This window comes from Canis lupus, chromosome 17 (assembly GCF_003254725.2).
Source record: "Canis lupus dingo isolate Sandy chromosome 17, ASM325472v2, whole genome shotgun sequence".
NCBI classification, from domain to species: domain Eukaryota; kingdom Metazoa; phylum Chordata; class Mammalia; order Carnivora; family Canidae; genus Canis; species Canis lupus.
This window is the reverse complement of record NC_064259.1, coordinates 5,695,215-5,720,363: the sequence shown is the minus strand read 5'-3', so window position 1 is coordinate 5,720,363 and position 25,149 is coordinate 5,695,215. Positions and strand designations below refer to the sequence as shown.

Below are 25,149 nucleotides of genomic sequence, written 5' to 3'. Positions count from 1 at the left end.
GCGAGGAGAGCCAGGCGGGTGGGCCTGTCCCGGGGCCCCCAGGTTGTCTGAGCTGGTGGCCGCTACCGGTGCACTGGGCTCTGGGCCTCCTGGACAGGAACGCTCTGGATCTGTTCCCCCAGACCTGGCCCTGGAGCTGGACCCCTCGGTGAGCCTGAAAGAATTAGGTTGCATCTAATTGAGTTCTGGGCACCCAGTGTTTCCATTAGCAAGGAATACACTCAGTTCTGGAACACCAGGTCTCCACGGGCCATTTGCTTCTTTGTCTCCTGAGGACTTCCAGCTTCCAAGAATTTGCTCGAGGCGGGGCAGCCTACCACTGTCCTGCACCCCCCAGCAGGACGGCAGGGGGTAGTCAGCATTTGGAGACTGGCTCATCCTGACTGAAATACATGGCATATTCCGACTGAGTACGCCTCGCTTTTTGCCTCGTAGGCATTAGTCAAAGGAATCCTTTCCCTGAGCATATTTGCCTGCCCTCCTCCTGAGTAGGATTTTATTATTTCTTCTTCAGGAGTACTTACCTCCTTACAGCATGGCTCGAGATGGGAAGGAACTACACAGGACAACCGCAAGGGCTTTGCAGCTCTAAAATCTTGTGCTTCTTTGATTCTAAAAAGAGATTTTCTTATAGGAATTTGCCTAAGGTAAGAAGTGATTTCTGACTGTCCGGGGCATTGAGATATCCCTAAGCAGTTTCCCTCGCAGGCTGTGACCCTCAGGGGGACCCCTTGAGGGAGTGGGCCTCCCAGAGTATGCACTGTGGGGTGAGGATCGGGGTGGGGGTCGGGGTGAAGGGCTGGGAGAGTGTGTGTGCCGAGCAGAGGGCCCACCCTGGGAAGGGAGGCCACAGGCCGAAGGAACACTGGCTGGTTTTTAGGGAGGTGTAATGAGATTGCAAGTGGTGTTTGGCCTGGGCCCTTGTCCCTCCTAGGAGTAGCAGAGGACCTCCCAGGGGCTAGCTCAGGACAACCCCTCTCTCTCTCTAGGACTTTCTGTCTGCTGCATAAAAAGTATTTGATTGCTTTGGCTAGACGGGACACTTTTTCAACCTTGAGAGCTCATAGTGGATTTACCATTTCTTGGCCCTTTGAGGCAAGACCAAGGGCTCTTTATTGGGAGGCTGGCCCGTAAGACCAGTTGTTGTGTTTACGTCCACGCCGTCTCTTTCTAGCTCTGCCCTGACTCTCCGCTGTGGGACTACCTCCAGGCCTCAGGGGTTCTGGTCAGGTTTCATGGGTGGCACACGTCAGGGGACCTCTGACTCTACGAGGTGGCCGGGATCTTGTCCTGCTCTTTGCAAGCCTTGAAGACCAAGACCGCCGTGTTCTCTAGAAAGAAATGCCAACCCTTTCCTTGTACTTCACCTCTTCCAGATGTCTGGAGCGAGGAAGTAATGTGTGGTGCATGCAAGCTACCTTAACCTCAGTGTCGCCCTCAGTGTCCTGGACATCCATAGGACATCCTATGACCTGTAACCCCCGTTTCCTGAACCAGCTGGGCACTCTCTGCACGCTCCATCCGCTTCCCCTGGAATTCGCTGGTTCAGCCGGCCCACTGCATTGCATCCCTCCTTAAGTGTTAAACATCTGCACAGGCACCTTGTCTCGCGGCCGAGAGGCCCGGCTTCTCTGTCCGTGTCCATCGTTGACTGGATATGTGTCCCTCACTGCAACTTAGCCTCACTCAGAGTCCTTTTCTCACTTGGAAAAGGGCAATTTATAAGGCCATCCCTCTTTTGCAGGTAAATGCTCGACATTTAGTTTGTTCTCATGCCCATGAACAAGGGCAGCGCCCTCCCCCTCCCCACTAAGTATGAATCCAGCCCATGTCCCTGAGCCTTTTCTATGTCCCCAAGCACACTCTGTTCAATGTTCTACTTAGGCTTCAGGAGGGAATCATTACATTTTTTTTCTTAATTAGAAAAAAATAGGAGTTCAATACTATTTACAGTTTCCACTACTTCGGCAGTTTCTGCCCCCTTGCAGGAGCCGGGGGTGGGGATGCCTTATCAGACTGGCTCGGGGGCTGGCATCACTCCCCACGGTTTCATAGAGCTGTTTGTCCTGGATGTCCCTCTCCTACTAGAGCATCAGCCAGTCAGAGCAGAAGGCAGGCAGGCAGGCGGGGATAGAGGAGTGATTCGGTGCTCGTGACACTTGACCCAAGAGTTTCAAAGTCATTAATACACCCAGCGGTCCCCTCTCCTCCTCCAGATGGGGTTGAGAATCTCCTGTTGTGCAACACTTTCTTTCTTTCAATTTGAAGAATCTTGTAACTGAAGCTCAGATTTAGAAGAATAAATTTTATATCACTTTTTTTTTTTTTTTCCGTGACTGGTGGAAAGTTTGGGATACAGACTGCTGGTTAAAATTTGAGGATGTGACGGGGTCAAATTGTGCATTTTCTGATGGCTCAGTTCCTATTTATAGTACGACAAGGACTTTCCTTCACTGCGAGCCAAGGTGGGATTTCCATGATTGACTAACGGGAAGTAATTCGTTTCTTGCTGCCTTTCTCTTATTCCTGAACTCTCTTTTTGTCCTGTGCTCTCTCTTCCCGTTCAGTTCCAATTATGACCTTTCTCTGTCAAGGACATTTCTTGTGATTAAGAGCTTATATCTGCTGCTTTCCAACAGAAGCCTATCCAAATAGCTGTTTGGATAGATCTAGGACAGATCAAAATGCTAAAAATAGCCTGGTTTTCCTTTCCTCTGGATGGAAACCTATGGAAGAGTTTTAATGGATGACATCTGACTTGTTCTCATTATTACAGATTATCCAGACCTGAGTGCTCGTCCTCGAGAAGTCTAGATCTTTTTGGTATTAAAGAAAACATGAAAAGCTTGAGCAAACTACCTAGCTCCCCCTAATCCTTTCTGTTTTACACAGATTGAAGATAGCTGGCCATCAGGAAAACACACAGGGAAACACGAGGGACTTTGATCCTGAGAGGGGCTCTGAGTCTTCGTGCAATGGGTGGGATACCAATAAGAATGTCTTGTGTTAAGCCAGTTTCATTCTGGGTGAGGTCTATACTTGAAGTTCCTCTGCTAACCTGACTCTGTTTGCAGGTGGGGCAGGAGGATGGAGAACCTTGACCAACAGCCCGCCCACCTTGGGTCCCTTTCTGTAACCACAAAGGCTACGGTGGAAGTGCAACTGTAGGTCTTGTGGAAGTGAAAACTGCAGTGGTACCCCCAGTGTTTATTTTGGGGCTTCTGACTTGGGACTCTACTCACCTATCTGAAGGGCTGGCTTGATGTGGGCTTATTTTGGACTTTTCTTTATAGGACTCAAAAGCCTTCGTTTGTAACCTTATCTTAGTTAGTAAGATCTATCGGTGTTAGAAGCAAAGATATCTTCAACTATAGTTTTCCCAACCTTGCATTTTTTTTTGCCCCACATTCTGTGGTCACCGGTAGAACTGCCCTGAGTTCTGGTCTTATTACCAGAATGTAGCCTGTGTCTAAAAACCGGAGTCCAGGAATGCCTCATCTGGTGGGTTTGGACTGCTGCATCCCCAGAGGTAAATCAAAACACAGACAATAACAACTGCCCCCCTCGTTCCCTTATCCTTCATAAGGGCAGAAACTGGACTTTTTTCCCCAAATTTTTTATTTAAATTCAATTTGCCAACATATAGTATAACACCCAGTGTTCAGTCCGTCAAGTGCCCTACTTAGTACCTGTTACCTAGTCACCCCATCCCTCCCACCTTCTGCAACCCTTTGTTTGTTTCCCAGAGTTTAGAGTCTCTCATGGTTTGTCTTCCTCTCTAATTTTCAGAAATTGAACTTAAAGCAGCTGAAAGCACTTAAAAGTATTTAACTTCTGTTTTTTTAATTGATTTTTAAATGATCTGTTCTGAGGTCCAGTTAGAACATAATGTAGAATTTGACTAGAGAAAAACCAGTGTGACTTGTGTGACCTGCTTCAACCACTTCAGGTGTAACTGTGGTGATACCACTTTCAAGTTTCCAGGCAATTTATTGCACATGCACATGCCCTTGTGGGACCTGCCTCTTGAGGGTATCCTCCAAAATGTGTGTAAATTTGGAAGAAGGGATAACTTAGTCCAAAGATGTTCAGCTAATTATGCTTCTAAATGTAGCCATAGAAGGAATTGGAGAGTTGCTCAATCCCCACTATTGCACCTGTCCCTTACTATCACCTGGTATCCCTGCTTCAGAGCCCTATTGACGCTTGTCCATTATGTGTTATGTCCTATGTTCTCCACCCTATACAGGCTGGGGTGATGGTCCACTCGGGGTACAGTTCTAGTTCACAAGGGTAGACTTAGCCAGATTTTCCCTGGAACAGGACACAGTGCCTGGGCGCTGTGCTCTGAGGAGTTACCAGCACAGGCTACGCCAGAACGATCCTCCCCAACAAGGCTTAGACCTCATATTGAGCCCCAGTCAACAAATAGACTCCCAATGACTTGCTAGGTGAATTCTGCTTTGGGACTCTTGATATCTTCTCTTACAGTCCTTGGGTCAGGGTTACCATTGTTCTTCCTGACTTAATTTTGAACGTCTGACTCTCTTGTTTCTTCCTCAAAAGGCTTTGGGATTTTTCCCTGTGTCTCTTAGGCTGTCTTTAGTGGCCAGTTCTTCATACCAAGTGGAAGGAGGTGTTTGCTTTTGTTCAAACACAAAATGTCCATTAGGTTCCAAAAGAGACCCTCAAGTGAAGCATCATTGAACAAAGATGTTTTCTGAAGTGGATTTGTATCACACACAAAGAAGGATGTGTGTGTCTGTGGTGAATAATGGGGGGTTGGGTGGGTAGGAAATATTTTTGATATTCAGTTGCAACCTATTCAAAACCACACTGATAATGGTTTTCATACAGAGCTCATGATCTCTGGGCTGTGGACACCTAATCTCTCTACAAACTCTTCAGTATCAGAAAGCCTCGCAAGTTATTTGTTGGTAAGTTAACCCATCTTTCTAATGCTTCAAAACTAGTTTCTAATATTTAGGTAATTCCTTTTCCTAAGAGCAAATTCTTCAAAGTTTGGAGGAAAATTAAAAAAAAATTTTTTTGGAATATTTTTAAAAAAATGACTTTTGAATTTCCAATATTAATAAGCGGGCCTATGTTAAAGATTAATTTTTTACAAAGTACTTAGAACCTTCAGGCCCATAACCATTAGATGAATGCAAATGAATGCCTATCAAAGATTTTATTTATCTCATTAATTAATGAGGGAGCCAATACGATGTTATAACCAGCTCAAAATAGAATTCAGCACATACATACACAGCGGCAATCAGGAACATCGAAGTGAATTAACAAATAGATGCAAAACTGGTCGAAATCCACAGAGCAATAATCAATTGCATCACCACACAACACAATTTGCATTTCTAGAATAATAATTGCTATTATTAGTGGAAAATGGAATAAACAATGTTCTATCAAAACAGGCTGCAACTGGGGCGCCTGGGTGGCTCAGTCAGTTAAGCATCTGATTCTTGATAGCGGCTCAGGTCATGATCTCAGGGTCATGGAATTGAGCCCAGAGTCAGGCTCCCCACTCAGGGAGGAGTCTGCTTCTGTCTTTCTCTCTCTCCCTGTCCCTTTGACCCTGTGCCCATGTGCAAGCCCTCTCTCTCTCAAGTAAATAAATAAATCTTCAAGAAAAAAAAAACAGGCTGGAACTTCATTCAAGTGTTCTTGAACTTGGCCTATTTTCTTTTGCTAATCGTTAAACCGATAGACTCTCTTTTACACAACTATGACTTTTTTTTTTGCTCCCCCAGGAAGAGAAAAAGTCTTCTCAGGAAGCACATTAATTTTAGAATCTTTAAATTACTAGAAAATCAGGTGAGATAAATTTAGAAGTCATTAAAAAGTTTGTGGAGTAGTTTGACTTTAGAAAACCGTTTACTTAAAATCTTCCTTTCTAGCCATAAAAATGAATCAAAGCAAACTATTAAACATGAAAATGAGCAGTAAAGAAAGACGAACATATTGCTAATGGGGAGAGTCATCGTGTAAAGTTTGTAAAATGTGCCCTCACCTGCTGCTACTTTAGACACCCTTCCCATGGCGTTTGCGTGGCGCGGTGTTAGAAAATGGACAAGGCTTTCATTGCATTGAAGTTTATAAAGGGTCTTGGTGTGTAATTTCACCTGGTTTACACCAATTGGACAATATACCGGAATGCAGAGTTTGTGCTATTCTGGAATGGAGCCCTGTGTGCTGCTTTGATACAAACAATCTGTCAGCTTAACCTTGGATATTGAGAATTTTCTCCATGTGTCCTTCCCAACCTTGGTTTCACTACGCAGAGTTGAGTGCATTTTGAAAGCCATTTGAACTTCACAAGTCATGCAAGTCCAAGTGTGGACGACACGACTTGTGAGTCTTCAGAAGGATGGGCCAGGGCAGGTGTTTTATAGTTTGGGTTAAATACAGTCCTAGACATTGCTTAAAAACTGCTTTTACCTGGATTTTATTGTAAGGGGTTTTGTTGTTACTGCTGGTCAAACAGACGATGTGAAGAAGAAAGTTGATAGAGGGAACCCATTAGAGATCATTTAGGCCCCAAGCCACACAGTTACTCTGCAATCTGGACCAGATCCCAGGGGTGCCACCTGCATCCGGTCACCTCTGCACTCCATCATGCTCATTCCCTCAGTCCCTAAGGACTAGGCTGTGGAACTTGAAGGAAAAAAATTAGAGAGACCACTGTGATTACAAGGAAAAGACCACTTGGCTTCCAGTCAGAAGGTTACTGAGTCAAGGTTTTGCATTCCTTGCAGACGTGAACTCAGCAATATGGGGATAATACTGCTGAATTCACAAAGTCGTTTTTATGCGGATTAAATAAAACAGTGTCCGTGAAAACGTATTTGGTACATATGAGGCAGAACACGGGATCAGACCATGACCTGATCCAGGTGTTGGGTCTTAGATTATTACAGTGTCACCTTTTGTCTCATTTTATTCATCTACAAGTTCAACTGGGCTCTTGCTGGAACCAGGGTCATACAGGTAATAGTGTCATCCTATGCCAGCCTTTTCTGGGGGGCAGGGATGATTTAGGGTCACCTCATCTTCACCATCCTCATGATGACTCTGGGGACACACAGGTGAGGTATCAGCCCAAGCTGGCAGGAACCCTAATGGGGTTCTGGAAGCCTCCTGCAGAGAAGCTACTTAAGGTTTGTAGGTGATTAAAGAGATTCTCCGAAATCTTATCGAGAGTGAAAACATCCTGTGACCTGGACACTGAATAGTGGTACATCTGTGGCCTCTGACCTGTGTAGGCTCCTTATCATTTTGGTAAAAGAATTCTACTCAGTCAAGAGCTGTTCTGCACTCTGGTTCAAGATTTCCCTCAGTATGTAGAACAGAACAGTGTTCCCACCAGGCAGAGGCCTGTGAGGTGTTCAGTGAAAAAGGGTCCGTCTGAGACACATTCTTGCTCTATCCTCCTCCTCAGGAGTCATGATCTAGAACAGCTTTCCAAGGATGCACAGGCCTACAAAACCTTGTGTCTGCTACCACTGGGATGGGTCTGGAGAAGAGAAGGTGAGATTATCGATATTTATTTTATAAACCTATGAGTTTTCTATTTACAAGGAGCACGTCATATGTTGTAAGTTAAAAGATCCTATAAAATAAATAAATAAAGATAATCAAAAAAGGATACTCAAGAAAGGTTCCGAGAAGTCCTACATCAGTAAACCTAGCACTCCCCACATGTTTCTGAGCAGGGACTCCTCCTCTGGCCTTCTGGAGCATTCTCTGGGAAGCCCTGCTCTCAGAAACATCCATTTTCCCCTGACTATATAAGTCCTAGGATAATTTAACTTTAGAGTTTAGGAGGGAGTTAGCACGTAACCTGTATGCCTCATTTTACTTGAGAACAAAGTGAGGTTCAAAGAGTTTTGGTGGCTTGCCTAGGCGACGTGGCTCAGTGGTGGCAGATGGGGCAGGAGGCCCCTGTTTCCTTCACTCCTGGGGGGCAGGGCCTCCTCGTTTTCATAACCGAGACAGGTGAGCAGCAGGGACTGCCATAAACAGGTGGTGTGTCCTGGAAGTCACAACACCAGCTCAGCTGTGGGTACCGCACTGGGACACGGAACATCTCATGTCTTCTGGAAAAATAAATAAGCTCTTGGATCTGGGCTCAGGGACCCGCTGTCACCACCCTTGGCTCTAAGAACATGTTGTCACCCCTTTCTCTCCTGACGCCGCATCCTCCAGCCAGAGAGGGTCTGGCGAGGGCGGCCCGCATTGTGGCTCTCTCGGGCCTCACCTTGAGTCCTCACCTCCTGCCACACTTCCGCTGGGCCCCCCAGACTCCGCAGATGCTGGACAGAAGCAAGAGGCCCAGGAAATGAGTGCCGTTGAGCCTCCCTCACCTGGGTCCCAATAGGACACTTTATGGGAAACCTCTGTGGGTATCAACCAGCTTCCCTTTCCAAACGAGACAGCCGCCTGCCCGGGTGCTCCCGGCCTTTGCCTAGGGACTTCTGTCCCCATCCAAGTCGCAGGTAAGAAACTCGGAGGAACTGTACCTACAAGGACACAGGGAGGGGATGAGTGGTCCAGCTGGATTTCTACAAGCCAGCAAAGACCTGGGGTGGGGGGGCAAAGCCATAGGTCTTCATTTTGAGATTCCTTAGTTTAAAAAATAAAAACAAAACAGAACACAAGCTGAGTGTTTGCCAAACTGGACCTGAAGTCCCTTCGGGAGTGAGGAGCAGAGGAAGGTGCTGGAAGCTGAGAAGCATCAGGTTGCCTCTGACGGGAGGTGGTTGGTCTGCATCATTTGTAAAAAGTGAGTGTGGGCGCCTGGAGGGCCCGGGACCAGCTGCAGGAGGCCCGCTATAAATCGAACTGCTTTGTTTTACGTATTAGTTTCAGTGCAGGAAATGAAATTACACGCACAGAGAACGAGGGAAAACAGGACTGTGTTCTAATCTACGCGTATCCTAGAATTAGGTTTCAAGCTGGACCAAAGTTTTTCCACTCTTTGAACGAAGAGCCTCTGAGTGGAGTTCTTTGCGGGGCGGGGGGGGGGGGGCGGGGGCGGGTGGTGGCTGGTGGGCAGAGGCCAGACCTCTGGGGGCCTCCAGGTTGCAGGGAGGATGGCTTGGCTTTGTCAACTGAAAGAAAGCGAACCTCCAAGGAGTGGAGGAAACGCTCCCTTCACTGTCTCGCGAGGAGCTGGTCTTTCAGATGCCTCCGAAGCTCGTTAACTACAGCGGATTGTGTGTCCCCAAGGGGCAAGGGGGTCCTGTGGTTGCAAGCCTTCTCCACACACGCACACGTCACAGGGCGTCATTTGTCACCGTGGTGACAATCAAGGTTTTCTGATTCCGAAGAGACACAAGAGAGACCCCGAGGCCCTCCCCATACACGAGGTTGCTATCATCATACGGGATTGTCCAAAAACACCGCCTGCGTGCCTCCGCGAAACTGGTTTTCTAGTTCTTGCTGTCTCTCCCAGCGCCTGGGGGTCACCGGAGACTGTCACAGAGGGCCGACAAGGGTCACCCACTGTGGTAGAGAACTCCGCCTGACGGGCCCCCAGGGAGCAGGGCTTCGGAGCCCGAAAGCAAGGTCGTTCCTTCGGCAGCTGGACTCTCGGGCCCTCAGAGCATCTCTGCCAGTAAAACACGGTGGGGGGGTGCTCATCTGCACCTCCACTTTGGCACCTCGTGCAATTGCCACTCCTGGTGCCAGCTAAGTATGTCACGGGGCGGGGGGGGGGGACAAAACTATGGGCTGCTTGTCAGACTGCTGTAGCCGGGGCTGAGGAAGGTGACATGGCTGGAGAACAGGGTTTCTAGAATACGTTCCTTCTACTTATTGGAACGTTGGCTAACGACTTACCACCTTCAGGGTTCATAATTGTTTCACGTATGCAGAGCTCGCACCCCTCAAGAGATGAGAACCCCCGCTGAGAGCAGGGCTCAGACCCTTAGTCCTCTCGTAGTTCTCAAAATGCCTAACACTCTTGTTTGGGAAATAATAGATGGTGGCTATAGTCGTTGCCTTGAATTGAATGTCTGTGGAGAGGGGAGAAGGGAGAGGAGAAGAGAGGGAAGGAGGAGAGAGGAGAGGAGAGGGGAGAGAGAGGAGAGAAAAGAGAGGAGGAGAGGGGAGAGGAGAGGAGAGGAGAGGGGAGAGGAGGAGAGGAGAGAGGAGAGAGGAGAGAGGAGAGGAAGAGGGGAGGGGGGTATTCAAAGCCCTGATTTCAGCTGTGGTATATGCAGCTCTTTCCCCTAAAGCCTCTTATAAATACCACTAGAAAAAACAGGGGGATTATGATAGCATCTCTTCTTGCCTCTCCTACTCTCCTGTTGGTATTGAAATGATCAAGAGAGTAGAAAAGTGGCCAAAAAAAAAAAAAAAAAAAAGAAAAAGAAAAAAACCACCCCACGCAGAGGGAAGACATGCAAAGAATCTAGAGAACCACAAACAGGATGGTTCTAGAATCCCTGAGACAGACCAGCACCATAGAATCCCCTGCCTATTTCTTGTGAAAGTCTCAAGTCTCAAAGTGTCCAAATATCAGGGGCTGCTCTCTCTGGTTTGGCGATGTCTTTCCCAGTCAGGGCGAACCCATTTTTGTATATTTGCATATGTTTTCACCTTGGGGTTTCGGGTTGACTTTGAAGTTCATTCTTTCAAGGACAGAAGGGAATTCCTGAATGTTCACTGACAGTAAAGTTCATGACAAAGAATTTCATCTGCATACCATTGCTGGAGACCTGGCTGACCCGGGACATTTTTATACTTGGTTTTAACAGACCATCTTTTCGTTGAATATAAATGTTCTGCTTCTAATGAATGATATTTTGAAGCACGATATGCATCGATGAGAGGGTGATGTGGCCCGAGGACGACATACAGGTGGTCAGTACTTTCTAGATCATTGTTGGCAGGAAGAACCACGGTGCCAGGCGACCTGTGAGTGGCGCTCGGTGGATCCCAGCTTAGACCAACACACCAGGCGGTACAAATCCTGGAGGCGGCTTGAGGCTGAGTTGGGTAAAGGGGAACCCCGAAAGTTTCTGGGACGGCTCATCTGTTACTTTAACAACCGTTTATGGAGGGTGTGACCCTGGATGTTGAGAATGTGGGACTGAGGCCAGGGCAGTCCCTGCCCTCCGGGGCCTCGGGGTCTCTCCTGATGGAGGGCTGTTGTGATAGACACTTGCGGGGCTACAGAGAAGATCCCTCAGGGTCCCAAGGCAGAGGACAGCAGCTCGGCTCCAGCCACCGAGGAAGGTGCTGGAGGATGGGAAGGGGGTGTGGGGACGAGAGCTTTCATTCACCTTTGAGGGATGTGTCCTGTGGCCGAGGAGGTGGGACAGGTGTTTCAGCTCTGTGGACGGATACCAGGGTTTCCAAGGACCGTATCTGGGCCAAGTCCCTTTTCCAAAACACAAACATGATGCAAAATCAAACCCTCATTATTCTTAAGTCTTGACCATTTGGTATGTCGGGGTTGGCGCTGGGCTCAAGCATAGCCTCTGGTGATGCTCCCCGGGTTCCCATCAATCCCCACTGTCACCCAGCACAGGACCCCAGTCTGTGTTTGTAGAAGAATCAATAAATGTCTCCAATGTTTTTATTTCCTTCGTTTCCTTCTTTGAACACTGCAGAATTAGTAGGAGTAGAAGAAAATCTAACTATCTTTTATGGCTATCCCGGAGAGAAGGATGAGATTGTCCGTGTCTCAGAAACTTTACTCTGCATTGTCATAGCCTATCCCCCCCGCCCCCCCCATAAATCAGTCGGGTTCCTCTAAGGCGGCCTCTTATTTTGCTAAGTGATCTGGCTTCTCCAGGGCCCCAATGGAAGAAGCCGGTGGTTTTTATTTTTGAGAGTGAGAACTTTAAAATATGAGAAGTCCGTGAGCTGTGGCTTTCCTCTGGGCCAGGCTCAGAGGTAGAGCATAGGTTTCTGGCTTTTCTGTGTGCGGAGGGTCCCACACGGAGAACCTATGAGCAGGGAATGGGGGCCCGAATGCTCGGGCGCTCCACGGAGGCCACGGCCTTCTTCTCCCTCGGCTGCTGGTTTCTCCAAAGAATTGAACTGGGCCCCAAATCTGACCGAGCATCCGAGCAGCACCTCGCCACCACCAGCCATGTGCCCCTGAGGGGGAAACCGATCTCTTCCTCCTACATATGGGGAAATTGAGGCAGGTTACGAGTTTGCTCAGTGGTACCAGCTGGTAAGTGCCCAAGCTGGAGTCCGGGCAGATGTGCTGGGTGGACGTGCACACCACCCCCCCTCCACTCTCAAGAAGGCCAGATGCTGGGCAGCCTGGGTGGCTCAGTGGTTTAGTGCCAACTTCAGCCCAGGCCGTGATCCTGGAGACCCAGGATCAAGTCCCACCTCAGGCTCCCTGCATGGAGCCTGCTCCTCCCTCTGCCTGTGTCTCTGCCTCTCTCTCTCTTTGTGTCTATCATGAATAAATAAATTTAAAAAAAATCTTAAAAAAAAAAAAAGGCCAGACTCTGTTCAGCAGACCAGACAAGCACAATATAGTGATGCTCATGCGCTTCGTGGCTAGAAACAACGTAGGACATAGGGCAGCGTGCTTTCAGTTGAAAACGACTTTAAATGTTATTGCAAGAGAAGAGCCAGAACGGCTGTGACGTTTCTGTTTTTCGAGTGACTGAGATGTGAGTTTTGAGACTTAGAATGTTAGGAGCAGTTTCCAAAGAGAAGAGTCCATAGGAACTAACCATGAAATGAGAAACGCTGCCAGCGAGCCCGCTTCCCTTCATACGGAGTAAAACAGATTTAGTTTATATTTTGGGTAGTTCTTGCATGCATCTGAGACAACGTTCAAAACGACGAAGAGAATGCAGTGGAACGTGGGCTCCCCTCCTCTTCCCATTCGTAGCCACTGAACTCCCTCCCTCAGAGGCCAGCAGAGTTAGATGCTTCTTCCACAACCTTCTGGAGAAACGCTGTGTGCAATAGATGCTTACGTGTCTACGTAGAGTATTTGGGTAACTTACTACGTCTAAATAGTTCAGCATTTTGCTAATTTTACTTAAGATTGCGGGAGTCCAATATGCACTTGGTCTGTAGTAGAATATCGAGTCTTGTCAAACTCGTATAGTCACTTATAGTTGCTTTTTATATTGCTTCTGAAAGCAATCAATTTCTCTCTATAAAAGTTGCATCTGGACATCATTCTAAATTATACCGTTGCTTGTGATAGTTTTTCAATGATTCCCTGTATTTTTTAAAAATATATTTTATTTATTTATTCATGAGAATAAATAAAGAGAGAGAGAGAGGCAGAGACACAGGCAGAGGGAGAAGCAGGCTCCACGCAGGGAGCCCGAAGTGGGACTCGATCCCGGGACTCCAGGATCATGCCCTGAGCTGAAGGCAGACCCTTAACTGCTGAGCCACCCAGGGATCCCAGACTCCCTGTATTCTCCAACTTAGAGGTCACATAATTTGAATTCCTCTCTTTAATTTTTATACTTCATGTCTTCTCTTATCAAGTTGGATGGACTAGTACCATTAGCACAAGGTCACAGTTGTGCCAATGGGCTCTGCTATCTTTTTCTTGACTGAATTGGAAGCTACCGGTTTGTCTCTATTAAACATGATGCTAATTTTGCGGTTGATACACATTCAATCTACATACACACATACTTAATTGACATTCTTCTTATAATGTTGTATTCTTACATCATACAGATGAATCCTCTCTCTTTTCCTATATTTCCAAATATGTATTAAAAATGGATGTTAACTCATATCAAATGCCCCTTAACCATATACAGAGATGATCATTTGTTTTTTTTCTTTTGATATGTCTAATGCTGATTTATGTTTTTAATCAAAAAAAATTTGAAATGCTAGTATAATTAACATACAGTGTTATATTAGTTTCATGTGTACAGTACAGTGATTCAAGAATTCCATACATCACTCAGTGCTTTCACGATAAGGGTATTCTTTAATCCCCTTCACTTATTTCACTCATCCCCCTCGCCCCGCCCAACTTCCCTCTGGTGACCATCAGTGTGTTCTCTGTAGTTGATCTTTTTCTTTGTTCACATGAGAGTGAAATCATATAGATTTATCTTTCTCTAACATTTCACTTCACATTATATCCTCTAGGTCCATCCGCGTTGTTGCAAATGGTGAGATTTTGTTCGTTTTTATAGCCAAGTAATATTCCATTTATATATATATACCACATCTTTATCTATTCATCTGTCAATGAACACTTGGGTTGCTTTCATAATTTGGCTATTGTAGATAATGCTGCAATAAACATAGGGGTGCATGTATCTTTTTGATTTAGTGTTTTTGTACTCTTCGGATAAATACCCCATAGTAGAAATACTGGATTGTATGGTAGTTCTATTTTTAATTTTTTTGAGGAACCTCCATGCTGTTCTCCACAGTGACTGCACCAGTTTGCATTACTACCAATGGTGCATGAAGGTTCTTTCTTTCTCCACATCCTTGCCAACACTTGCTGTTTCTTGTGTTTTTGATTTTAGTCATTCTGACAGGTGTGAGGTAGTATCTCATTGTGGTTTTGATTTGCATTTCCTTGATGATTGCTAATGTTAAGCATCTTTTCATGTGTCTGTTGATCATAAGTTGGTCTTCTTTAGAGAAAGGTCTGTTCATGTCTTCCGCCCATTTTTGGATTTTTTTTTTTTTTTTTTTTGGTGTTGAGTTGTGGAAGTTCTTTTTATTTTGGATACCAACCCTTTTTTTTTTTTGATATCAACCCTTCATCAGATATGTCATCTGCAAATATCTTCTCCCATTCCATAGATTTTCGTTTAATTTTGTTGACTATTTCCTTTGCTGTGCAGAAGCTTCTCATTTTGATGTAGTCCCAGTAGCTTTTTGTTTTTGTTTCCCTTGCCTCAGGAGACATAACTAGATAAATGTTACCGCTGATGTCAGAAAATTACTACCTGTGCTCTCTTCTAGGATTTTTATGGTTTCAAGTCTCAGATTCAGGTTTTTAATCTGTTCTCAGTTTATTTTTGTGTATGGTGTAAGACAGCAGTTCTGTTTCATTCTTTTGCATGTAGCTGTCTGGTTTTTCCAACATTATTTGCTGGAGAGACTGTCTTTTCTTCCTTGCCTCCTCTGTCAAACATTAATTGACCTTATAATTGTGGGTATAGTTCTAGGCTGTTTATTCTGTTCTATTGATCTATGTGTCTATTTTTATACCAATATCATACTGTTTTGATTACTATAGTCTTGTAGTATGTCTTAATATCTGGGATTGTGATATCTCCAGTTTTATTCTTCTTTTTTTTCAAGATTGTTTTAGCTATTTGGGGTCTTTTGTGGTTCCACATACTTTTTGGGATTATTTGTTCTAGTTCTGTGAAACATGCTGTTGATATTTTAATAGGAATTACATTAAATCTGTAGATTGCTCTGGGTAGTATGGGCCTTTAAACAATATTTGTTCTTTCACTCCACGAGCATAGGATATTTTTCCATTTGTTTGTGTCATCTTCAATTTCTTTCATCAATGTTTTATAATTTTCAGAGTACAGGTCTTCCACCTCTTTGTTTTTTTAAAAAAGATTTTATTTTATTTTATTTTATAGAGGGGTGGAGGGGCAGAGGGAGGGAATCTCCAAGAAGACTCCCTGCTGATTATGAAGCCCAATGTGGGCTTGATCCTATAACCCATGAGATCATGACCTGAGCTGAAACCAAGAGTTGGATGCTTAATGACTGAGTTACCCAGGTACCCTGGTTCAGTTTATTCTTAAGTATTTAATTATTTTTGATGCAATTGTAAATGGGATTATTTTCTTAATTTCTCTTTCTGCTTCTTCACTAGTGTACAGAAATGCAATGGATTTCTGTAAATTAATTTTGTATCCTGTGACCTTATTTAATTCATTTAGCAGTGTTATTTTTTGGTGGAATCTTTTAGAGTTTTCTATATATAAAATCATGTCATCTACAAATAATGAAAATTTTACTTCTTCTTTACCAATTTGGATAACTTTTATTTCTTTTTCTTGTTTGGTTGCTGTGGCTAGGACTTCTAGTACTATGTTGAATCAAAGTGGTGAAAGTGGACATCCTTGTCTTGTTCCTCATCTAAGGGTAAAAGCTCCTGGTTTTTCACCATTGAGTATAACGTTACCTGTGGGTTTTTCATAGATGGACTTCATTATGTTGAAGTATGTTCCCTCTAAACTTACTTTGCTGAGGGCCTTTGTCATAAATTGATGTTGTAATTTGTCAAATGTTTTTTCCTGAACTATTGCAATGATCATATGGTTGATAAGATGTATCATGTTGATTGGCAAGTGAATAAATCCCACTTGATTGTGGTGAATGATTTTTTTTTTAATGTATTGTTGGATTCGGTTTGCTAAAATGTGTTGAGAATTCTGCATCTATGTTCATCAGAGATATTGGCCTGTAGTTCTCTTTTTATTTTTCATAGTGTCTATCTGGTTTTAGTATCAGGTTCATGTTGACCTCATGGAATGAATTTGGAAGCTTTTCCTCCTCTTCTATTTTTTTGAATAGTTTGAGAAGAATAGGTGTTAACTCTTCTATAATGTTTGGTAGAATTCCCTTGAGAGGCCATCTGGTCCTGGACTTTTGTTTGTTGGGAGTTTTTTGATTACTGATTCAATTTCATTGCTGGTAATCAGTCTGTTCAAATTTCTTATTTCTTCCTGATTCAGTTTTGGGAGGTTTTATGTTTCTAGGAATTTATCCATTTCTTCTATTGTTGTCCAATTTGTTGGCATATAATTTTTCAAATATTCTCATAATCCTTTATATTTCTGTGGTGTTGGTTGTTCTTTCTCCTCTTTCATTTCTAATTTTGTTTGAGTCTCTCGTTCTCTTTGGCTAAAGGTTTTTAGTTTGAGTCTGGTTAAAGGTTTAAAGGTTCATCTTTTTTTTTTATCTTTTCAGAGAAACAGTTCCTGGTTTCATTGATGTGTTCTATTTTTTTTTTTTTTAGTTTCTGTTTCATTTGTTTCTACTCTAATCTTTATTATTTCCTTCCTTCTACTGGTTTGGGGTTTTGTTTGTTCTTCTTTTTCTAGCTCCTTTTGGTGTAATCTTCGGTTGTTTGTTTGAGATTTTTCTTGCTTCTTGAGCTAGGCTTGTATTGCTATACACTTCCCTCTTAGAATAGCTTTTGCTGCATCCCAAATATTTTGGACCATTGTGTTTTCATTTTCCTTTGCCTCTATGTCTTTTTTGATTTTATCTTTGATTTCTTGATCCACTCATTGTTTAGTAGCATAGTACTTAACCTTCACATATTTGTGTTCCTTCTAGATTTTTTTCTTGTGGTTTACTTCTATTTTCACAGCATTGTGTTGGAAAAAGATGCATGGTATGACTTCAGTCTTTTTGAATTTATTGAGACTTGTTTTTTGGCCTAAAATGTGATCTAATCTGGAGAATGTTCCATGTGCACTTGAAAAGAATGTGTATTCTGCTGTTTCAGGATGGAATGTTCTGAATATCTGTTAGATCCATCTTCTCCAATGTGTTATTCCAAGCCACTGTTTCCTTGTTGATTTTCTGTTTGGATTATCTATCCATTGATGTAAGTGTGGTGTTAAAATCCCCTACTATTATTGTATTATTTCCTTTATGTTTTCTATTGGCTACTTTATGTATTTGGGTGCTCCTATGTTGGGTGCATAAACATTTACAATTATTTTGGGTTGTTACTCTTATGATTATATAGTCTCCTTCTTTGTCTCTTATTACAGTCTTTATTTTAAAGTCTATTTTGTCCAATATAAATATTGCTGCTTCAGCTTTCTTTTAACTTCCATTTGCATGATTAATGCTTTCATCCCTTCACTTTCAATCTGCATGTATCTTTAGGTCTGAAGTGAGTCTCCTGGAGGCAGCATATAGATGGGTCTTTCTTTTTTATAGATTCCCTATGTCACTCTATGTCTTTTGATTGGAGTGTTTAGCTCATTTGCATTCAAAATAATTACAGCTAGGTATGTACTTATTGCCATTTTGTAACTTGTTCTATGATTATTTTTGTAGTGCTTCTCTGTCCCTTTCTTCTCTTGCTCTCTTCTCTCACAGTTTGCTGGCTTTCTTTAGTGATAGACTTGGATTCCTTTCTCTTCATTTTTTTGCATAACTATTAAGGGTTTTTGATTTGTGGTTTTTGTACCATTCGGTCTACATATAATATCTTATGCATATAGCAATCTAAAGTTGATGGTTGCTTAATTTGAACCCATTCTTTACTCCTATCCCTCCCCACATTTTAGTATATGGTGTCCTAGTTTATATCTTTTTCTTTTGTGAATCCCTTGACATATTTTTATAGATTCACTTAATTTTACTGTTTTTGTGCTTTCTACTTTTTACTCTTGCTTATATATATGTATTTTTAATATTCCATCCATTTATTCACGAGAGACACACAGAGAGAGGCAGAGACACACATAGACGGAGAAGCAGGAGCCCTATGCAGGACTCGATCCCAAGACCCTGGGATCACAACCCAAGCCAAAAGCAGATGTCCAACCACTGAGGCACCTAGGTGTCCCTGGTTTTTCCTTTCTATTCTAAGAGTCCCCTTTAACATTTATTATAAGGCTGTTTAGTGGTGATAAATTCCTTTAATTTTTGTTTTCCTGGGAAGCTTTATCTCTTCTTCTATTCTGAATAATAGCCTTTCTGGATAGAGTATTCTTGGTTGCAGGTTTTATTCTTTTAGCACTTGGAATATACCATGCTCCACTGTTTTCTGGCCTACAGTTTCTGCTGAAAAATCAGCTGATAGCCTTTTGGAGTTTCCCTTGTATATAACTGTTTTCTATTGCTGCTTTTAAAATTCTCTCTTTATCACTCCTTTTTTGCCATTTTAATTACTATGTATCTTGGTGTGGACCTTGGGTTGATTTTTCTGGGGACTCTTTTTGTCTACTGGACCTGGATTTCTGTTTCCTTCCCAAGCTTTGGAAATTTTTCAGCTATTATTTCTTGAAATACATTTTCTGTTCCCCTTTCTCCCTCTTTTCTTTCTGGGTTCCCTATAATGGGAATGTTATTATACTGATGGTGTTGCTGAGGTCCCTTAGTCTATTTTCATTTTTTATTTTCCCTCCTGTTTTCTGTTCAGCTTGGTTGCTTTCATTACTCTGTCATCAAGGTCACTGATCCATTCTTCCACTCTCTCTTGCCTACTCTATTTCATCTAGTGTATTTTTAATTTCAGTTATTGAGATCTCTGAATGGTTCCTTTTTATGTTTTCTGTCTCTTTGTTGAGGGTCTCACTGAGGTTCTCCACTCTTTCCTCAGTCCAGTGAGTATCTTTATGACCATTACTTTATATTATTTATCAGTTATGTTACTGATTTTTGTTTCATTTAGCTCTTGTGCTATGATTTTGTCCTGTTCTGGCATTTGAGACATGTTTCTCTGTCTCCTCTTTTTGTCTAATTCCCTGTTGTTTCTACGTGTTAGGAAAGTCGGCTATGTCTCCTGCTTTTGAAAGTAGTGGCCTTATGAAGAAGAGGTCTTGTAGTGCCCTTCAGTGTTCACTGGAATCTGGAGCTTTAGGGATGTTCCCTAGGTGTGTTGTGTGTGCCCTGCTGCTGTGGCTTAGCTGCATTTGCCTTCAGTCCAATTGTCTGCAATTGTTCCCTTTGCCTATTGTGGGCCTGGCTGGGTCCATGTGCTGTTAGTGGGCCAGCCTGTGGCCTTTTTGGGCTTTAGTTGAGTTAGGCCAGTGTTTTTTTTTTTTTTTTTTTTTTTTTTTTTTTGCCAGAGATGCAGTATCAGAGATGCAGTATCACCAAGCTACAGAGTGCTTTCCCTTGTTGTCCCATGAGAAGCTTTAGTTGGTGGTCAGGTCCTGCAGTGAGACCTGATGTCTACCCCTACCCCACTGCTAGGGCTGCAGTTGAACTCGTGTGTGTGGTTATCTTCCCCTCTCCCTGGGGCAGGAGTCACTTTGGAGTGGTACTGGGCCCTGTTTGGGCTGCTTGTACACTGCTAGCTTGTGGCACTGCTTTGGATGGCTCTGGCCAAGGGCATATTGGAGGGGGCTAATCTGCAGGAGAAAACAGGGCAGGGTACACGGTGTCAGCAAGGTCCATGCTGGTCCACTGTGGGAGGAGGCCTGCAGTAGCCTGAGAAAATTTCTGCTTAGGCTGGCCAAGTTGGGAGGGGCAGATTTGCAGAAGCTCCCCAGGGTGGGGCATGCTGTTAGCAAGCTGGGTGGAGAGCTGGTTCCTGTAAGTGTCCATGTACCTACCCTGGGTGATTCTCAGCAGATGTCCATTGATCTAGGCTGGTGTGTCTCAGTAGGGGCTGTTTGTTAGGCTGCCCCTGTAAGGGTGGGGACTCATTTTCTTCTTGCTTTCAAGCTCTCCCAGAGCCAAGCTTGCTGAATTTTAAAGTTCCAGGTGCCCAGCACCACTGATTGTAAGAACTCATGAAGCCAGGATTCTCTAGTTTTCAAAGCCAATGTTATTTGGGTTTGTCTTTCCTGCGTGGGTTCCCCATGTCTGGGGGGCTTGGTGTCAGGATCTGCACCTCTCCCCTCTCTGCGCTACCCTGTCACTCCCTTCCACGAACAGTCCTGTGGGTCTGTTTGGCTCCCAATTGCGTCTCCACCCTTCCTACCCTCTTTTATGTGGTCTCTTTTTTTACATTTAGTTGTGAAGAGTCTGTCATGCCAGTCTTTTGGTCATTTTCTAGGTTATTTCCGCTAATGTGGCTGTCATTTAGTTATATCTGTGAGAGGAGGTGAGCTTAGGATCCTCTTACTCTCTTATCTCCCCCAGAATGATGATGTATGTTAATCAACTCAATAAATTTTATCCATCCTTGCATTTTGAGATTAATAGATTTTATTGTTGTATATTGTTCTTTTAATATTTTCTTAAAAATTTTGCATTGATATTCATAAATTATGTTTTCCTTTTTCGTGTAATCTTTGTTGTTGTTAATCAATATTATGGTAACGTAAAGCAAAGGATTAAGAGTCTTCCTTATTTTTCCCTGATCTAGAATAGTTTGAAAGAACAGAAGAGTTTTCTTTCTTTCCTTCTTTTTTTCTTCTTTCTTTTTTAAAGATTTTATTTTTGTTTATTCATGAGAAACACAGAGAGAGAAGCTGAGACATAGGCAGAGGGAGAAGCTGGCTCTGCGTGTGGAGCCCGATATGGGACTTGATCCCAGGACCCCGGGATCACGCCCTGAGCCAAAGGCAGATGCTCAACAACTGAGCTACCCAGGAATCCCAGAGTTATCTGTTTCTTAAAGAATTGATAGAATTCTCTTGTCAAATCACCTAAACTCACTGCTTTGAGGGAGCTAGCAACACTAACAGTTTTTTTTTTTGTATTTTCTCTAGAATATTGGTTTACTTTGAATTTTCATTTTTCATATAAGTTTTGACAATTTACATTTTATAGAAAACAATCTCTTCAGATTCTTAGAATCACATCGAGTTCAGAAGATCATTGTCTTGTGATTCCTAAAGTTTTTCCCTTGTAATTTCTAGATTGTTTATTTATGCTTTTTTATTTGTTAAAATTAGGCTAGGTAATAGTTGATATATGTATGTCTGTGTGTATGTACTTACATTCTTGGACTTATTACTATCATTTTCACTTTTCTAGATATTTTTACATTTTATGCTTACTAATTCCTCCCTTCTTTTATTCTTGGCTTTATTTTCTTATCTATTTTCTATCATTTTTCATTTTTGTGTGATAATACACATATAGGTCTATGCATTTTTCTCTGAGTTCTGCTTTAAAGGTAATCCATAGTTCTTCTAGGCATCCTTCTATTTATTGCTGCTTTCTAGTTATTTTTTAAAAAAGATTTTATGTATTTATGAGATAGAGAGAGAGAGAGACATAGGCAGAGAGAGAAGCAAGGAGCCTGGTGTGGGACTCGATCCCAGGACCTTGGGTTTTCAGCATTTTCTCTACTCCTCAGAGCTTGTCCAGCTAATTGCAAAATAACACAATGAACGGCAGGGCCAGGGACACCTTACCAGAAATTCTTCATGGGACATAAGGACTAGTTTAAGAGCATTTTCCCCCTAGACTTTACTATTAAAGTCATCTGAAATGTTCAGAAGCAAATCTGCCCATAATGCCCAAGTTCTCTTCTGCTTCTTGCCTCACTGACTATTTCCTGAATACATGGTAGGTCTGATAGATTTCTCATCTGGCCCATCATATCCCTCTTACCTTGCACTAAATTCAGGCGATGGAAGCTGCCCACTGCCCACCTCTGCCAGCTGTCCTCAACAACAGAGATAGGTGTGCCATCAGACTAGGCCACTTTCTTTTGAGACTTTACCTTCTCAGCCTTGCATAAATTCCTGCAACCATGACATGCTCTCTCCTGCTTGACCATCAGCTACCATATTCCTTCCCGTTTCTTATATACTTTGGTCTGGGATTATGTGTGCCTCTGAGTTTTGTCGAAATTTACCAGTTGACTTTGCAAGAAGGTTGAAATTCCTTTTCTATTCTTCTATATCAAAACTGGAGGTCTCCAGCATGTTTTTAAAATATTTGTATTTGAGTATAGAGAAACTTAAATTCAGGAAAGAATTTTGTGCTGCAACCTCCGTAATATTTTAATACTCTCTCCTGGCATATACTTCTTCATAAGTCAAGAATTTTTGTTAAATACAGACTTTTATATGGCTTATAAAATTAACTTGATTATCAAATAAAACTTTTTGAAGAAATATTGATGTGGTTTATATTTTATTTTCCATGTAAACACAATTTTGGTAGAGTTTACATGAAACTTTCTCTGAAACTTCTAATTACTAAGAAAATTGGTGTCACCTGCTAAAACTCTTAAAATGTTTATCTTAATGTTGCAAAAGATATACACTCATATAATAATTTCTCTTTGCATGATTAAAATATTAAGGCCCATTTCCATCTCTCTTTTTTACCATCAGGTGGTGCTAAATATGTCATATTCTTAATGATAAAATTTTCAGGAATATTCTCTATGTATAGTTAATGAAGGTAGGATCTTTGTGTAGAGTGATGTGATTATTACATCAAAATTAAAAATAGCATGATGAGAAAATACACGGTTTAATATAATTATATAAACTATAGAGATATATTAAGTGTCAACAACATTTTTACTGTTTCAGTATGAACAGCATCATAGGCAAAAGTGAATCTGTGGCCTTTTGTGAAGAACTACTTAGAAGTATGTTATAACATATTTAACAGAGAAGACATGTAACCTTTTTGTCATATCATTTTACTCTTTTGTTTTTTAGTAAGTTAAGCTTTGCTTAGTTTGTTTATCTAACATAAGCGTATCTGATTTCTCCACGTCATATTTGATATTGGTGGACTGCATTAATTTTGACCCTTGGATGAAGCATGGTTTCTATAATTTGCTTCCTTGGAGAGTGTGGATGAGGAGCTTCACATAACTGCAACCTCAACAATTTTTTTCCTGTTACATTTACACTTCTGCTCATTATAGAGGCAGAAATGTAATAGACCTTCCAAAGGGGAGCAGGTGACTCTTGGTGGCTCTGGATTGAATTTCAGAGGCAGGAATAGTTTTCGTTTAGCAACAACATAATTGCTAAATATCTTTACAAAATGGAGAAAAAGAGAGAGGTTGTATGTTACTGATTTATAAATCCCTGGGGAGTGTTTGCAGTTATTCAATGTTGTATTCTTTTAACAGATTTTCTCCTTAACAAATAAATATTCCCTTCTTATATTTTGAAACTATAGTATAGCTATGAATGTAAATATTTGGAAACACGCCATTATTTCATTTTTTAGTAAGTGTCTTTTGAATTGTTATTAAGGGCTTTTACAGTTTCGTTGGTTAACTGTCATCATGCTGGGCGGTGGTTACCTGAGCCAGGTGGGTGCTGGCTTAGGGGAGATGTTCTGGGAAGAGTGGCTTCCTTCAAATCACAGTATTGGCCAGCTGCCATCCACTTGAGCAAATGGCACCCTCACCTGTACGCTTTCATGAACAGCTTTTCCAACACAAGGATCTGCTGGGAGGTCCCCTGGCAGGGGTTTATCGCCTAACTCAAGAGCATTTGAATGGATCCCAAGCCTGGTCCTTTCGCAAAGGACAATTGGGCATGTGGCCAAAGGACAACTGGGCATGTGCAGGCCACTGTGTGACACGCATGCATAGATCACTATTCAAGTCCCAATGGGGCTTGAATTCATGACCCTGAGATCAAGACTTGAGCTAAGATCAAGAGTCAGACCCTTGACGCACTGAGCCATCCAGGTGCCCCAGGTGCCCTGTAGATCACTATTAAAATAAAGCACCTGCCAAGAATTTAACCACTTCTCCTTACTGGAGACATTTCACTCATTAACTACATATTTTAGTTACACCAATTTTCTGGAATATTTCTGCAGGCTTGGCTGTTTGTGTTTTTTTTTTTTTCCCCATTAGTCTCCATTTGGGGGATTACATTTTAAGCAGAGAATAGAGGGATGGGTGGGACTAAAATTTTTATGTGGCGATTGGTGGCTAGAAACTAAACACAGATGAGGGACAGGGTGGCTGGCAAGGTCTCCACTTGCTGGTGGAGGATCCTCCCAGGTGAATGAGAAAGGGACATGGAAGATGGGACAGAGAGAGCGTTCCTATACAGGCTAGGGGGTGGTTTACAGGCAGAAGACTAGACTCAGAAATTCACAGGGGAGATATTGGGAGCTGGTGTGGGGTTATCTGGAGAGGATTAGTGGAATATTAGGGTGGCTTCAGTTTGGGACCTTGGCTGTGGATGGGAGGAGGAGGTTGGGCACCCAGGCTGGGAGGGAGTCCCCTGGAACAGGAGGGGCTTTTACATTCCCCAAAGGCTTGGGGAACAGGCAGGTGGGGGCAGGGCGGGGCAGAAAGACTAAAAAATGCCCACCACCCCTGGGGTTGTGGTTCCTCTGAGACCAGGCATGCCATCTGCAGTTCAGGAGTGGGCCGTGGTGGGAGGATGGTGCAGTGCTCAGGACTGGTCCTCTCTAGAACTTGGAATGGACTAAGCTTTCCTTCGGGCAATTCCACTTCCCCTCTGAACCCCAGTCCCCTGTTATGGTGTCTTAGTCTGCTCAGGCTGCCATCACAATACACCACAGCCTGGGCAC

The 25,149-nt window shown here is 43.0% G+C and overlaps 2 long non-coding RNA genes across 27 annotated transcripts in view; one reads left to right on the top strand and one right to left on the bottom strand.

The window, feature by feature from the left end:
• LOC112664878 (uncharacterized) overlaps positions 1-25,149 on the top strand; it is a 264,434-nt gene that overhangs the window by 136,879 nt on the left and 102,406 nt on the right. For 10 of the 26 annotated variants that reach the window (XR_007403031.1, XR_007403039.1, XR_007403043.1 and 7 more), the window contains exons 1-2: positions 812-4,937; positions 7,460-7,548. The exons of 4 other annotated variants lie outside the window; for them this stretch is intronic. This is a non-coding gene — a long non-coding RNA (uncharacterized LOC112664878). Of the gene's footprint in view, positions 1-161; positions 648-811; positions 4,938-7,459; positions 7,549-25,149 lie in introns of those variants that run through there. 12 more of the 26 variants (XR_007403038.1, XR_007403042.1, XR_007403051.1 and 9 more) reach the window with 5 other exon arrangements.
• On the bottom strand, positions 6,103-9,281 carry LOC112664880 (uncharacterized). The gene is made up of 3 exons (XR_003140076.3): positions 9,148-9,281; positions 8,385-8,540; positions 6,103-8,114 (listed from the first exon to the last, which is right to left on the bottom strand). It is a non-coding gene; the product is annotated as an uncharacterized LOC112664880 (long non-coding RNA).